Raw genomic sequence first — 14,444 nt, 5'->3', positions numbered from 1 at the left:
GACTAGGGGCACTACATTTGGGGGAGGGGACTACCACTGGGGGCACTGCATCGAGGGACCACTGCTGTGGGCTCTATAAAAAGGGCAATACTGGGGGCACTGCATAAGGGTTATCACTATTGGGGGTACTGCATGGGGGGTGGACTGCTACTGGGGGCACTATATAAGGGGCACTACATAGGGGGTACCACTACTGGGGGCACTGTATAAGGGGCACTGCACAGGGGGGACCACTACTGGGGGCACTATATAAGGGGCTTACTACTGGGGGCACAAGGGGCATTGCACAGGGGAGACCACTACTGGGGGCACTGTATAAGGGGCATTGCACAGGGGGGATCACTACTGGGGGCACTACTGGAGGCCTGCATAAGGGGGTCCTCTCCTGGGGCACAGCGGGGCACTGCATATGGGCACCACGACGGGGCTGTTCCTAATCTTTATTTTTACTTTACATTAATCCCATATGGACCCGCCTCCTCCCTGGAACACTTGAGGGGGGGAGGGGGCGCCGTAGCACGCACGTTCTTCGGGCACCTCGGCTACACGCCAGGGCCGCCTCCATGCATTTGGCCCCCAGGCTAAAAGTTGCCAGCCAGCCCCTGTCTAAGTGTACAGGGCCAACACTCACCCTAGGACTAAAGGTCGTAACGACCAATCGTGTAAAAAGTAGGGGTGAGCGGGTTCGGTTTTACTCGGTTTTACTCGGTTCTTATCGCCACTTTACCGCAATTTCGGCTCGATTTCATTCGCTATCCAAAACACGTGTTCGGCGATAGCCAATAAAAAGATCCGAGTAAAACCGAGTAAAACCGAACCCGCTCACCCCTAGTAAAAAGTAGTGTTTTCATACACGATTATGATGCCGTTGCGCGCCCCCAGCGTCGTGTATCGGTATCTTAGATCAGATGGTTTTGCAGAAAGATTGCGACCTATCGTGTATAATTTTACACACATCGTACACACTTTTGCTGCTGTACGATGCGATATACGATGTCCCTGGACACTCCCTTCCTCCATTTTGTGACAGACTATTGACATTCCAGCAGATGCATCGTGTTTGTATTTGCTACATATGATTTATCGTAAACAATTTGCAATCGTTTAAGATACATCGGATCGTATGGTCGTTTGTACAATCGCAACTTTTCGAAATACAAATCGTACAGACTGTCAAGGGAAGATTTTTCAAGGTAATCGTATGAGAGCTCGGATCTGATACAAATCGCCCCATGTATGGGGGCCTTAAATGTACAGGGCCAGCACTCACCCTGGGCCTAAATATACAGAGCCAGCACTCACCCTGGGCCTGAGGACTTCATTCAGACCCAGTCGCAAGCGCTGAGCGCTCGCAACCAGGTCGATGTTAAGGCCCTGCGCACGCACAGTGGCCGCGCTGCGCGTGTGCAAGCCCCGAAGCGAGAGAGAATTTCTCTCGCTGCGGAGCTCACTACAAAAGGGGCGGCTGTCGATGTTGGTCGACAGCTCGCTCCGTTTTGTAGGTGGGCCGGGGGGGGGGTGGCTACACAAACGGAGGCGTTCCAAAGCGAACGCCTGCCGTTTTGCGGGCTGCCGCACTGACATCAGCAGTGATGTCAGTGGGGAGCTTCCTGCTCGATCAGAGCAGGAAGCTCCCTGGGGCTTGCGGTTGTCGAGACCCAACCTTAGGGTCTCCTCGCAAGCCCCGATGGTTGTGATGGTCTTGACCATCGCGACCATCAACCTGGTCGGTTGCTAAGCTGTGGGTGGTAACCCACAGCTTAGCTAGCGACCAGGAGGCCGCACTAAAAAAAAGAAGCGGCCGCCCTCATTCAGAGCCAGCACTCACCCTGGGCCTAAATGTACAGAGCCAGCACTCACCCTGGGCCATACTTGCCAACTCTCCCTGATTGTCAGGGAGACTCCCTGATATAGTAGTAATCCCACTGACTCCATAAATATCTAGTGATCTCCCTGATTGCACCTTACCCCCATTATGAAGCTGTTATATAAACCTCCCCAGAGATTTATACATTCAAATGTGAACATTAGTATAATTTCCCTGCATTATTTATAAGGCCCAATGATCCCTATAGCTAAATGCATTTTCTGAAAAGTATCAGTGTGTTTTCATTGACAAATAGATCTTACTACCTGCATTGGGGCTCATTTACATTTGGATGTAAGTCAGTATTATGACACGCCTCTCAGATGTAGCAGTACACACCCATCACATGTATGACACGCCTCTCAGATGTAGCAGTACACGCCCATCACATGTATGACACGCCTCTCAGATGTAGCAGTACACACCCATCACATGTATGACACGCCTCTCAGATGTAGCAGTACACACCCATCACATGTATGACACGCCTCTCAGATGTAGCACTACACGCCCACTTTACCGCCGCGCTCATAGGTGCTGCTTTCACAATCTCCCTGAAACAGTACCAGCACTCACCCTGGGCCAAGCTTACAGTAAGGAGTCAGACCCTGATCCAGCCAGAGATCGCAGCTTTGTACATAGGCAAAGCCATTCCGATATACGCAGGTGGAAAGATTGAGAGAATCCCAGATCATGGGGAATAGAATAATACAGCATATTTCAAACAGGGGCGTTTCTAGAGAGGAGGGGGCCCGTGTGCAGTCTCCGACACGGGCCCCCTCCTCTCCGCCCGGCAGCTGGCAGCGCACTGAGCTGTGGGCGGCCAGCACCGGAGTTATAGACTCTGGGCACTAGAGTGTGCCCAAAGTCTATAGTGTATGCACAGGTCACCGGGAAAATGGCCACGGCTGCCATTTTCCCTGCACTGCGAATGCATGCACAAACGACGGGAAAATGGCTGCCGCGGCCATTTTCTAGTCGTTTTATAGCGCCGGACCCCCGCGCCGACATGGGACTCCGGAGAGGTAAGTAATATTATGGGTGCAGGGTGTGTGGTGCGGGGCCCCCCTGGACCCAGGGGCCCGTGTTCCCAGCACACCCTGCACCCATTATAGATACGCTCCTGGTTACAAATGACATTAACTAAAGCTTTTGGTACAAAGGCAGACGGAGATAGAATATCAAACATTTATGGGGCGGGGGCATCAGACAAACCCAGAAAGTTATATTCCTTGTTTTGATATGTGGTATATACAGTGAGGGCAGGACCTATAGATATATAATGTCATCAGATGACCTGACCAATCAGCTGCTAGCTCCCCAGGAGAGATATAGTAGATTGTTTGAAGCTGGATATCAAATGATGGATGAGCTTCCGCCATTGAAACTTTCGATGCCATGGTAACTAACCATTTCATCAAAAAAATGTCGGTGCAGAAGAGAGGGTGAGGGCGGATTAAGGGCCTGATTCAGACCCCCTCGCAAGCGGGTCGATGGTGGCCCAGTGCACGCGCGAGCCCCGGAGCGAGCACAAAAAGCTCTCGCTCCGTGGCTCACTACAAAAGGGGCGGCTGTCGATGTTGATCGGCAGCTCGCCCCGTTTTGTAGGCGTGGCGTGGGGGTGGCTTCACAAACGGAGGCGTTCCCAAGCGAACACCTGCCGTTTGTGGGCGGCCCCACTGACATCACCAGTGACTGACATCACCAGTGATGTCAGTGAGAGAGCTTCCGGCTCTATTAGAGCCAGAAGATCTCTGGGGCTTGCGGACACGAGACCCTACCACAAGGGTCTCGTCGCAAGCCCGATGGTCGCGATGGTCTTGACCATCGCGACCATCATCCTGGCCGCTCGCAATAGCTGTGGGTGGTCACCCACAGCTATACGAGCGGCCAGGAGGCCGCTCCAAAAAAAACCAAAAAAAACGCCCAGATTCACAGCGAGCTCTCTTTCAGAGCGTCCGTCTCTGAATTAGGCCCTAAGTGGGCAGAGCGGGGACGTGGTATAGACCAAGAAAAAAAAGAAAAGTGAAAACACTGGTTGTCCCAATGCTTAAGAGGTAATCACGCGCAGGATATAGTACCGGTTAGTCATTGTGGAGGCTGTAAGGGTTTTACACCTTTTAAAAATTGTCTTTTTTTTTTGTAAATCTCTTTATTTTAGCATAGGATAACGTGTCGCTGTTCAGTATATGGAAATACCATTGAACACAAACAATATACATACAGTATACATACAGGTGCGAAACATTGAAAATAGAACACATGTAACAGAGAGACAGCATGTGAGCGAATGGTAAACATCAACACGTATCCATAGGCCAAGACTTACTGTATGTGTCCATGTGTAATTAGGGGGTGTGCTATTTATAAGGACATGAACATGGACTGAACATACACATACGTGTTCCCAGTCTGCCTCTCCACACGCAAGGAACTGCGACTGCATTTTACATGATAGCTGCACATTTTTTTCCACACAAACTGTGAAAAAGAGCATAATTAATGTCCATCCCTGAATTAGTCCCTTTGTCTCTAAAGGGTGATTCCTGCTCACGTGACCTGGGCCTATGTTCTAGTCCCGACATGTCTCCTTGCACACAGGTGAAATATTACACATTATACTATATTATATTCTCTTTTGGACTAAAATATTTGTCAGATGTCTCCATAATAATATGCAGGATTACTGTACGTCATCATTTAGAGATATGTTACATATATTTTATGTGTTTTTATTCTATAAGGAGCTCACTGGAGCCAGGAGTCTGCTGTATGGTGCCAGCCTGATCCTGCCGGAACTTCTTCCGACACGAGCATGCACTGGCATGGCGGACTGATATCATGGCACAAGAGGCTTGTCTGTGTTGCTTACTTTCACTTTTAGTGACCCCCGGCCACTCCTCATACCAGCACCAGGTTATACACTGACTGAGCAATGTGCCTTTTCCTATTGAAAGAACTGAACTATATGATCTGCAGCATTTACTAGTTCGCCGTTAGGGTTATATGCTGCCTATTGGTACAGGATTTACACATATTACCATATCACAAGTCGCACGCACTACGGACGTTAGCGAGGGCAACCATCATCGCTAGTTAGCGTGCATATGCACTAGCCCTAACCTGGGTGCAAGAGATCCGCCTGAAATCGCCAGATCTTTGCCTACGTTTATCCCTGAATAGGCCGCAATTCCGTCTGCACGCCAACGGCAAGGTTGTGCTAAGTGTAAATGCCCAGTTGCCGCAGGCGGAGATCCGTCTGACTTCCGTCCTGCCCTGAATCTACCGGCAGATCTGCCGGGCATGTGCAATCAGCGAAATCGCAGATGCGGCCACTTTGCGTGTGACTCCAAATTGGGCGCCACAGTAACGTGTTATTCAGGGATGAATTCTGACAGGAAATAGAGCCGGGAATCTTCATAAACAGCTAAAATCCTAAATTACAATGTTCATCTCTTTCTGTTGATTATTTGTTATAAACGTTTCCCAACATAATCCCCCTCCCCCCATTATTCATGTACGAGGGGACCTCAGTCTTCTGCGCTTACTCACCCTCCCTCTCCTCCTATATCTGGGTGTTATTATAACATTTATTTATATACCACCAGCATATTCCATGGCGATAGTCTGCCCCCTCCCCAATCCCCCTTCCCCAGTCCTTAGTACTTACCCGTCTTCTGCTTGAAGTGTATCAGGACGTACCCCTGGCTGCACCCCGTGTCCCTGATCTCACACTCGCCTCCATTCGACTTTCTCTTACTCTGGAAATACAGAAGAAGTTTGTTCCTCAGCTCTTTCAGTCTCTCTGGCCCCTCGTCCCACCTGAGGGCCACAGGGAACTTGTAGTTACTATCCCCCATGCTGAGGGCTGGAGTGTGAGTGGGGCCGCTGTGAGGACAGACAGGATTGTGGCGTCTGCCTGTGGAGTGTGAGGAAATAATAGAGCCTGTGCAGTTTTTGCTGCTGTAATAAGTTATTCAGAAACTTTCAGTTTTATTTCCCATAGACAGAGATGTTTTCTGATAAGGCTCCTCCTAACGTTCCAAAGTGCAAGGGATTGTTCTCCTCACTGCTAACTGTACAGGGCCAGCACTCACCCTGGCCTTAAATGTACAGGGACAGCACTGTCTCACTCTGGGCCTAAATGTACAGGGACAGCACTGTCTCACTCTGGGCCTAAATGTACAGGGACAGCACTGTCTCACTCTGGGCCTAAATGTACAGGGACAGCACTGTCTCACTCTGGGCCTAAAATGTATAGGGCATACTTGCCTACTTTTGAAAACTAGTTTCAGGGAGATTAAAGTCAGTGCTGTCGACGGGGTGTACCATGCTCCGCCCAAAGGGCGTGTCTAGCTTCACCCATTGGTGCGTCCTGCAGTGGCAGTCCACTGGCACTAGCCCTATGCGCGCGGTTCTGCGTCTGAGTCCGAAACTACCCCTGCGAGACTCCCACTACACTCCAATAACATGTGAACCAAGCGTTCACCTATGGTAACTAAATATTGGTGGTGGCTGGAGAATGTATGTTGAGGTACAGAAATAAAGATGATAAACGGTACCATATACATAACTATAGGACATGAGTATGAGACAGCACATATATGAGTATAGGAAAGCACATACATGACTATATAGGACATGACTATGAAACAGCACATATGACTATAGGACAGCATATACATGACTATGGAAAAGTACTAACATGACTACAGGACAATACATACACGAGTATAGGATAGTCCATTCATGACTATAGACCACTACATACATGACTGAGGACATGACTATACCACAGTACATGCATGCCTATAGGACAGTACAGACATGACTAGAGCACAGCATATAAATGACTAAAGGACAGTACATATTTAGTCCTCTATATTATAGAACACACACATAGTACATATTTAGTCCTCTATATTATAGAACACACACATAGTACATATTTAGTCCTCTATATTATAGAACACACACATAGTACATATTTAGTCCTCTATATTATAGAACACACACATAGTACATATTTAGGCCCTGATTCAGAGCCAGTCGCTATTTGCGCTCGCTCGTCCAGAAAATAGGGGTGGCTATTCAAATGAACCGTTCGCTGTTTGCGGTCTGTTCACGCCTCTAGGTCTGAACCAGCGAACAAAACTTGCGGTCGTTTCTTGGGAAACGACGCCCCCTGGCCGCTCGCATCCGACGTCATGTCCGCTATTTATTAGATTAATCGAGTACATCGAACAGGGTATGAGCTGCTCGCTATTCTTGTGGTTGGTTTTTGCTACCACAATTTTGCGAGCAGTTCTGGCTAAAAAAAAAACCCAGTGACGTGGTTAATGACGCTGCTGTTTTAAATATGCACACCCATAAAACGCCCGTTTTGACCTTTAAGCACGCCTGTGTTCTGATTTCCACTCCCCGTTTTCAAGCACCTTTCCCTGTTACCACCCACATACGCCTCATCCTGTCACTCAAATTAGCAGGCATTCGCTATTTTGCGAGCACATGATTTCGGCCGCACTGACTGGTTCGCGCATGCGTATAACGATCCGTACGCATGCGCAGTTTGGCAAACATCGCTTGGAGCGAACGAGCTGCCGCTTACGAGTGGCTCTGAATGAGGGCCTTAGTCCTCTATATTATAGAACACACACATAGGACGTTTCCCCACACCACTTCCCACTGACCACACCCTCACCAACTTGTGCAGTCCATTCCTGGCTAGCAGCCGAAGCCCAGACTTCCCGACCATAGACTGAATGACCGCCGAGGCAGCCAATGAGAGAAGGACCAGCTGTCACACCACGCACCCTGCTCTCATGGACCCCGGGAACTGCGGAGCGCTGGGAGCTGGCTCACCCACCTGCTGGAAGTGCGGCCACCTTAACATTAATGGAGGGTCATCTGCCACGTCCGCCTCCGCCGCGGGTGGGGGAAGAGGCCGATGTGACCAGAGCTGCAGACCTTGCAGGGAGTCCCCGACTGCCTGCCCCATTCCCCGGCTACTGCTCCCTTGTGACTGGAGGAGGAGCCGCACGGGCAGAACTGCTGCCTGCAGTGCAGTGTGGGGGATTATCAGACGCAGCCCCGTGGGCTGACGGAAGATGTAGTCCCGAAGCCCTTTTTTTTTTTTTTTAAGGAACCTATCCCTCTGCCCGCGGCACTGCTGTTGATTGAAGTGGCCACCTCCTCTCATGCAGACCCGCCCCCATCATATCCGGACTCGCGCATGTGCAGTCCGGATTCCGATAGAGAAATGAGGAATCCGGGGGATTTATTTCATTTTTCGGGGTAGCGGGAGACTCTACAATGAACCGGGAGTCTCCCGCAGGAAGCGGGAGGGTAGGCAACTATGGTATAGGGCCAGCCAGGGCCGGTGCTAGACTTCTAGGCACCCTAGGCAAAACTTCAAGCCCTTCAGGTGAAAATGACTTTGCACAGGTGGAGTGGCGGATAAGTTTTGTGTAAAAAAAAAAAAAAGTATATATATATATATATATATATATATTTACACACATAAAACACAAAACTTATCCGCCACTCCACCTGTGCAAAGTCATTTTCAACTGAGGGGCTAGATGAGTACGAAGAGGGGGGCACAGGCAGAAGTATGTATATATATATATATACACACACACACTATCAGGGGCGTAACTAGAACTTTTTGGGCCCCATAGCAACATTTTTAAGGGGCCCCCCCTAACTTAGGTCTTACACAATACCCACAGTAGTAGTTCCCCTAAAACACTAAATGCCCACTGTAATGGTGCCCCTTATGCAATGCCCACTGTAATGGTGCCCCTTACGCAGTGACCCCAGTAGTAATAATGCCCTTAAAAGTAATGTCCCCTGCAGTGCCCCCAGTAGTAAAGGCCCCTGTAGTGCCCCCAGTTGTAATGCCCTTGTAGTGCCCCCAGTAGTAATGCTCCCTGCAGTGCCCCAGTAGTAATGCCCCTTGAAGTGCCCCCAGTAGTAAAGGCCTCTGTAGTGCCCCCAGTTGTAATGCCCTTGTAGCGCTCCCAGTAGTAATGCTCCCTGCAGTGCCCCAGTAGTAATGCCCCTTGAAGTGCCCCCAGTAGTAATGCTCCCTGCAGTGCCCCAGTAGTAATGCCCCTTGAAGTGCCCCCAGTAGTAATAATGCCCTTAAAAGTAATGCCCCCTGTAGTAGTGCCCCCAGTAGTAATGTCCCCTGCAGTGCCCACAGTAGTAAAGGCCCCTGTAGTGCCCCCAGTTGTAATGCCCTTGTAGTGCCCCCAGTAGTAATGCCCCTTGAAGTGCCCCCAGTAGTAAAGGCCCCTGTAGTTCCCCCAGTTGTAATGCCCTTGTAGTGCCCCCAGTAGTAATGCTCCCTGCAGTGCCCCAGTAGTAATGTCCCTTGAAGTGCCCCAAGTAGTAAGGTCCCCTGTAGTGCCCCCAGTTGTAATGCCCTTGTAGTGCCCCCAGTAGTAAAGGCCCCTGTAGTGCCCCCAGTTGTAATGCCCTTGTAGTGCCCCCAGTAGTAATGCTCCCTGCAGTGCTACAGTAGTAAGGCCCCTGTAGTGCCTCCCAGTAGTGCCCTCCCATAGTAAGGCCCCTGTAGTGCCCCCATATGATGCCCCCAGTAGTAAGGCCCCTGCAGTGCCCCCAGTAGTAAGGCCCCTGTAGTGCTCTCAGTGGTGCCCCCAATAGTAAGGCCCCTGTAGTGCTCCCAATAGTGCCCCCAGTAGTGCCCCCAGTAGTAAGGCCCCTGTAGTGCCCCCAGTAGTAAGGCCCTTGTAGTGCCCCCAGTAGTAATGCTCCCTGCAGTGCCCCAGTAGTAAGGCCCCTGTAGTGCCCCCAGTAGTAAGACCCCTGTAGTGCCTCCCAGTAGTGCCTTCCCGTAGTAAGGCCCCTGTAGTGCCCCCAGTAGTAAGACTCCTGTAGTGCCTCCCAGTAGTGCCCTCCCGTAGTAAGGCCCCTGTAGTGCCCCCATATGATGCCCCCAGTAGTAAGGCCCCTGCAGTGCCCCCAGTAGTAAGGCCCCTGTAGTGCTCTCAGTGGTGCCCCCAATAGTAAGGCCCCTGTAGTGCCCCCAATAGTAAGGCCCCTGTAGTGCCCCCAGTAGTGCGGCCCCTGTAATGCCCCCAGTAGTAAGCCCCCCACCCGCCGCACACACATAAATAAAACAATACTTACCTTAGGGCCCTCAGTAGTAAGGGCCCCTGTAGTGCCCCCAGTAGTGAGGGCCCCTGTAGTGCCCCCAGTTGTAGTGCTCCCAATAGTGCCCCCAGTAGTAAGGCCCCTGCAGTGCCCCCAATAGTAAGGCCCCTGTAGTGCCCCCAGTAGTAAGGGACCCTGTAGTGCCCCCAGTTGTAGTGCTCCCAATAGTGCCCCCTGTAGTGCCCCCAGTAGTAAGGCCCCTGTAGTGCCCCCGGTAGTAAGGCCCCTATAATTCCCCCAGTAGTAAGGCCCTTGTAGTAAGGGACCCTGTAGTGCCCCCAGTTGTAGTGCTCCCAATAGTGCCCCCAGTAGTAAGGCCCCTGTAGTGCCCCCAGTAGTAAGGCCCCTGTAGTGCCTCCAGTAGTAAGGCCCCTGTAGTGCCCCCCCGTAGTAAGGCCCCTGTAGTGCCCCCATATGATGCTCCCAGTAGTAAGGCCCCTGCAGTGCCCCCAGTAGTAAAGCCCCTGTAGTGCCCCCAATAGTAAGGGCCCCTGTAGTGCCCCCAGTTGTAGTGCTCCCAATAGTGCCCCCAGTAGTAATGCCCCTGTAGTGCCCCCAGTAGTAAGGGCACCTGTAGTGCCCCCAGTTGTAGTGCTCCCAATAGTGCCCCCAGTAGTAAGGCCCCTGTAGTGCCCCCAGTAGTAAGGCCCCTGTAGTGCCCCCAGTAGTAAGGCCCCTGTAGTGCCTCCAGTAGTAAGGCCCCTGTAGTGCCCCCCCGTAGTAAGGCCCCTGTAGTGCCCCCGTATGATGCTCCCAGTAGTAAGGCCCCTGCAGTGCCCCCAGTAGTAAAGCCCCTGTAGTGCCCCCAATAGTAAGGGCCCCTGTAGTGCCCCCAGTTGTAGTGCTCCCAATAGTGCCCCCAGTAGTAATGCCCCTGTAGTGCCCCCAGTAGTAAGGGCACCTGTAGTGCCCCCAGTTGTAGTGCTCCCAATAGTGCCCCCAGTAGTAAGCCCCCTGTAGTGCCCCCAGTAGTAAGGCCCCATGTAGTACCCCCAATAGTAAGGGCCCTGTAGTGCCCCCCCAGTAGTAAGGCCCCTGTAGTGCCCCCAGTAGTAAGGCCCCTGTAGTGCCCCCCCAGTAGTGCCCCCCCAGTAGTAAGGCCCCTGTAGTGCCCCCAGTAGTAAGGCCCAGTAGTAAGCTGCAAAAACAAACCCCGCTTTTGCTGAATGCGCCGCACAGGTAATTATTCTGTTTTATTCCTGCACAGTACATGAAGGAGATGACATTTCAGGATCTGCGCCCTCTAGTGGCTGCTTTTGGGAAATAGGAGTACACTGCGTTACCAGGCCTGTATTGATGTACAGTACATACCTCCCAACACGCATACCTCCCAACTGTCCCGATTTTCGTGGGACAGTTAAGTTTTTTGGGAGCTGTCCCGCCCGCGGGCTGCAGTGTCCCATGGGCGGGGGGTAGTTGGGAGGGAGATCTACTCACCGCTGCTGTGCTTATCTGCGCACACAGCGGTGAGCTTGCCGCGCTGTGCGCACACCACACCCGGCTAAAGATCCATGCTGTGGGCGGTCTGCCAGCTCCGACAGGGCTGGGCAGGCCCATCAGCGTGATGACGCCGGGACATTCCGGCCGGCCACGCCCACCCTCCCGACTACTGACCACAAGCTGCAGAGAGCTGTAGGGGACCTAGCAATACTAAAGACGCTCGGCCACGCCCCCCAAACGTTGCCTGACTGCAAGTGGCAGAGTTTTATTCTCTGCTTTCCCGGGGCTGGCTGTAACCATGCGGTATACTTGGGTGACCTACCTGGCATTTAGGATTTTAGATTGAGATTGCAGGTAATAACTATTGGTGTAAAAGGGTCAACCATGTATTTAAAAGGAACAAGGTATTGAAAATTTAAAAAAAATGTAGATGAAGGTTGATCATGTTTTTAATATAAACATGATCAACCTTCATCTATTAATTTTTTTAATTTTCAATACCTTGTTCCTTTTAAATACATGAGTGTATATATAGATATAGATTATTTTATATAGATATATATATATAGATATAGATCAGTGGGTGTAACAAGACACGCCTACTGGGTCCATAAGACACTCCCACAAACAGTAAGCCATGCCCCTGCCGTGTGGGTAAGGGGGGAGGGGGTTGGGAGGCCCCCTCTCACCCTCTGCTCTGCTTAGCAGTGCAAGCAATAGATGCTCTGTGTGGCTCGGGGGTGACTCATTGCTCGCAGATAAGGCATGTGAGACCACGCCCCTAACGTGAGTCCACACCCCCTTTTGGCGCACACATATATCACAATCTACAGTGCCAAACAGTTGGGAGGTATGACGGTATGTGAAACTATTTGAAGCAATGGCCCCCGTTTACCAACGAAGCATAACCCCTTTAGTGCTCGCTAAAGGGGTTATGTCTTCTTCTCTGCCTTTAACAAACAGCGGTAATCTAAGATTACCACTGCTTGTCACAGCATCATCGCTCTCGCCATCTTTTAGATGGCGAGATCGATGCGGTCCCCATTGCCGGTAATGGCGGTGCCTCTCCGGCTTCCAGTCACTGATGTGTCCCCATGTCATGCACATACGCAGACGGTCCGTCACGCATGCGCATAACACGGGATACCCGTCGCTGGTGTTAGGTTGCCAGCAACCCAGCGGAGGACCTCGCAGATGAGGAGGACTTTGCGGGACCTCGCCGGGGGGGTAAGTATTGGTAAATACCAGTGAATTTTTCGTTAGTATCGCAGTGATACTAAACGAAAACATTCCGCTGGTATTTGCCTCCGTTGGTAAATGGGGACCGATGTTTTATACTGAGCAAGCGGGTGATGCAGAGAGCATGAGGAAGTAAGGGAAGTAAGGAAGACTGATTCCCTAACACAGTAGTTCCCAAGCCGGGCACCGTGGTACCCTTAAGCTGGCCACACACTAGACCAACTTACATCCAACTAGCCAACTTGTTGATTGGTTGGAATGAAAATGTGGTAACGTATGGGAGTAAATAATGATCAGCAATTTGCTCCTAAATGCCAGAAAACAGATGAAAATGGTCATTCAAACAAGTTTGTTAAATGTTTGATCTAAACTATTTGTTCAAACAACAGTTTTGGTCCATTTTCCAGTGTTTGGGAGCAAATTGCTGATTGTATTCCTTACCAGATTTTCATTCCAACCAATCAACTAGTTGGCTGGTTGGACAGATAATCTTTAGATGTGTGGCCAGCTTTAGATGCCACAGGGCACTTGCAGGTGTGCAACAAATTGGTGGTCCAATACCAGATACATTATTTATAGTCAGTGTGACAGGCAAACCCAGTGCTGGTGGCTTGGGGGGGAGGGGAGGGATAGGCGCAGGGCTGATTTAACAGCAGTGTGGGCCCTGGGCAAAGCAATGCACTGGGGCCCCTAGCCGTACCCACGAACCACACCCCATTTTTGTCACACTGGATGCACCCTCCGCACCCCCCTTGTGACGCCAGTGCTCATGGGGAAGGGCCAGGGAAGAGATAGGAGAGGCCAGGAGATGCTGCGGATAAAAGAAGAAGAGGAAGCTACAAGTGAGAATGATAACAAACAGGAAAATTGACAGCAACCCCTGCCCTGCGGTGCCCTGTGCCATGGCACTGGTCGCACCACCCTAGTTACGGCCCTGCAGAGAACATCACAATGACTGCCATAGAATACTGAGAGCTGCAGTGACTGCCATATAATACAAAGAGCATCGCAGTGACTGCCTTATCATAAAGAGAGCATCGCAGTGACTGCCATATAATACAGAGAGCATCGCAGTGACTGCCATATAATACAGAGAGCATCGCAGTGACTGCTATATAATACAGAGAGCATCGCAGTGATTGCCTTATCATAAAGAGAGCATTGCAGTGACCCCCAATGAACCGCCAAATACAGAAAGCATTGCAGTGATCGCTATATAATGCAGAGAAGATACAGTGACCACCATATAATATAGAGAAAGTTAGTGGCCGCCATATAATACTTAGACCATCAGATAACCTAAAATATAGTCCAAACCAAAACAAGATTTTCTCTAACTTTCTGAAGCGCATCTGTGGAGAAGGTGGCAAGTTACAAATTACAGGGGGCACGCCGAAAAAGCAAGAAAACTTCCCAGGTAGGGTAATAGAATAAAGAGTAAAAAAACAGTACATTTGGAAAATGAACAACATAGTTGAATTAACCAAATGAACAAAGCAGACTGAAGCTTATAATAAAACACACCAGTTACCCTTGTAAATGAATTAACTTTAGTTTTAGTTTATCTAACTCTTCTTGATCAGAGCTATTCAAACCCTTTTCCCGCTCCCCCACCACTTTCACAGATCTTATGCACAGTGTAGAGGGATCACCTAAAAGTATATAGTAAGAAGGTGGGAATAAACTTTCTATCGTCAGATGATAGATGTGACCCATA

Source organism: Taudactylus pleione, unplaced genomic scaffold, assembly GCF_031769625.1.
Source record: "Taudactylus pleione unplaced genomic scaffold, aTauple2 ptg000781l, whole genome shotgun sequence".
Taxonomy (NCBI): Eukaryota; Metazoa; Chordata; class Amphibia; order Anura; family Myobatrachidae; genus Taudactylus; species Taudactylus pleione.
This window is presented reverse-complemented; position numbering follows the sequence as displayed.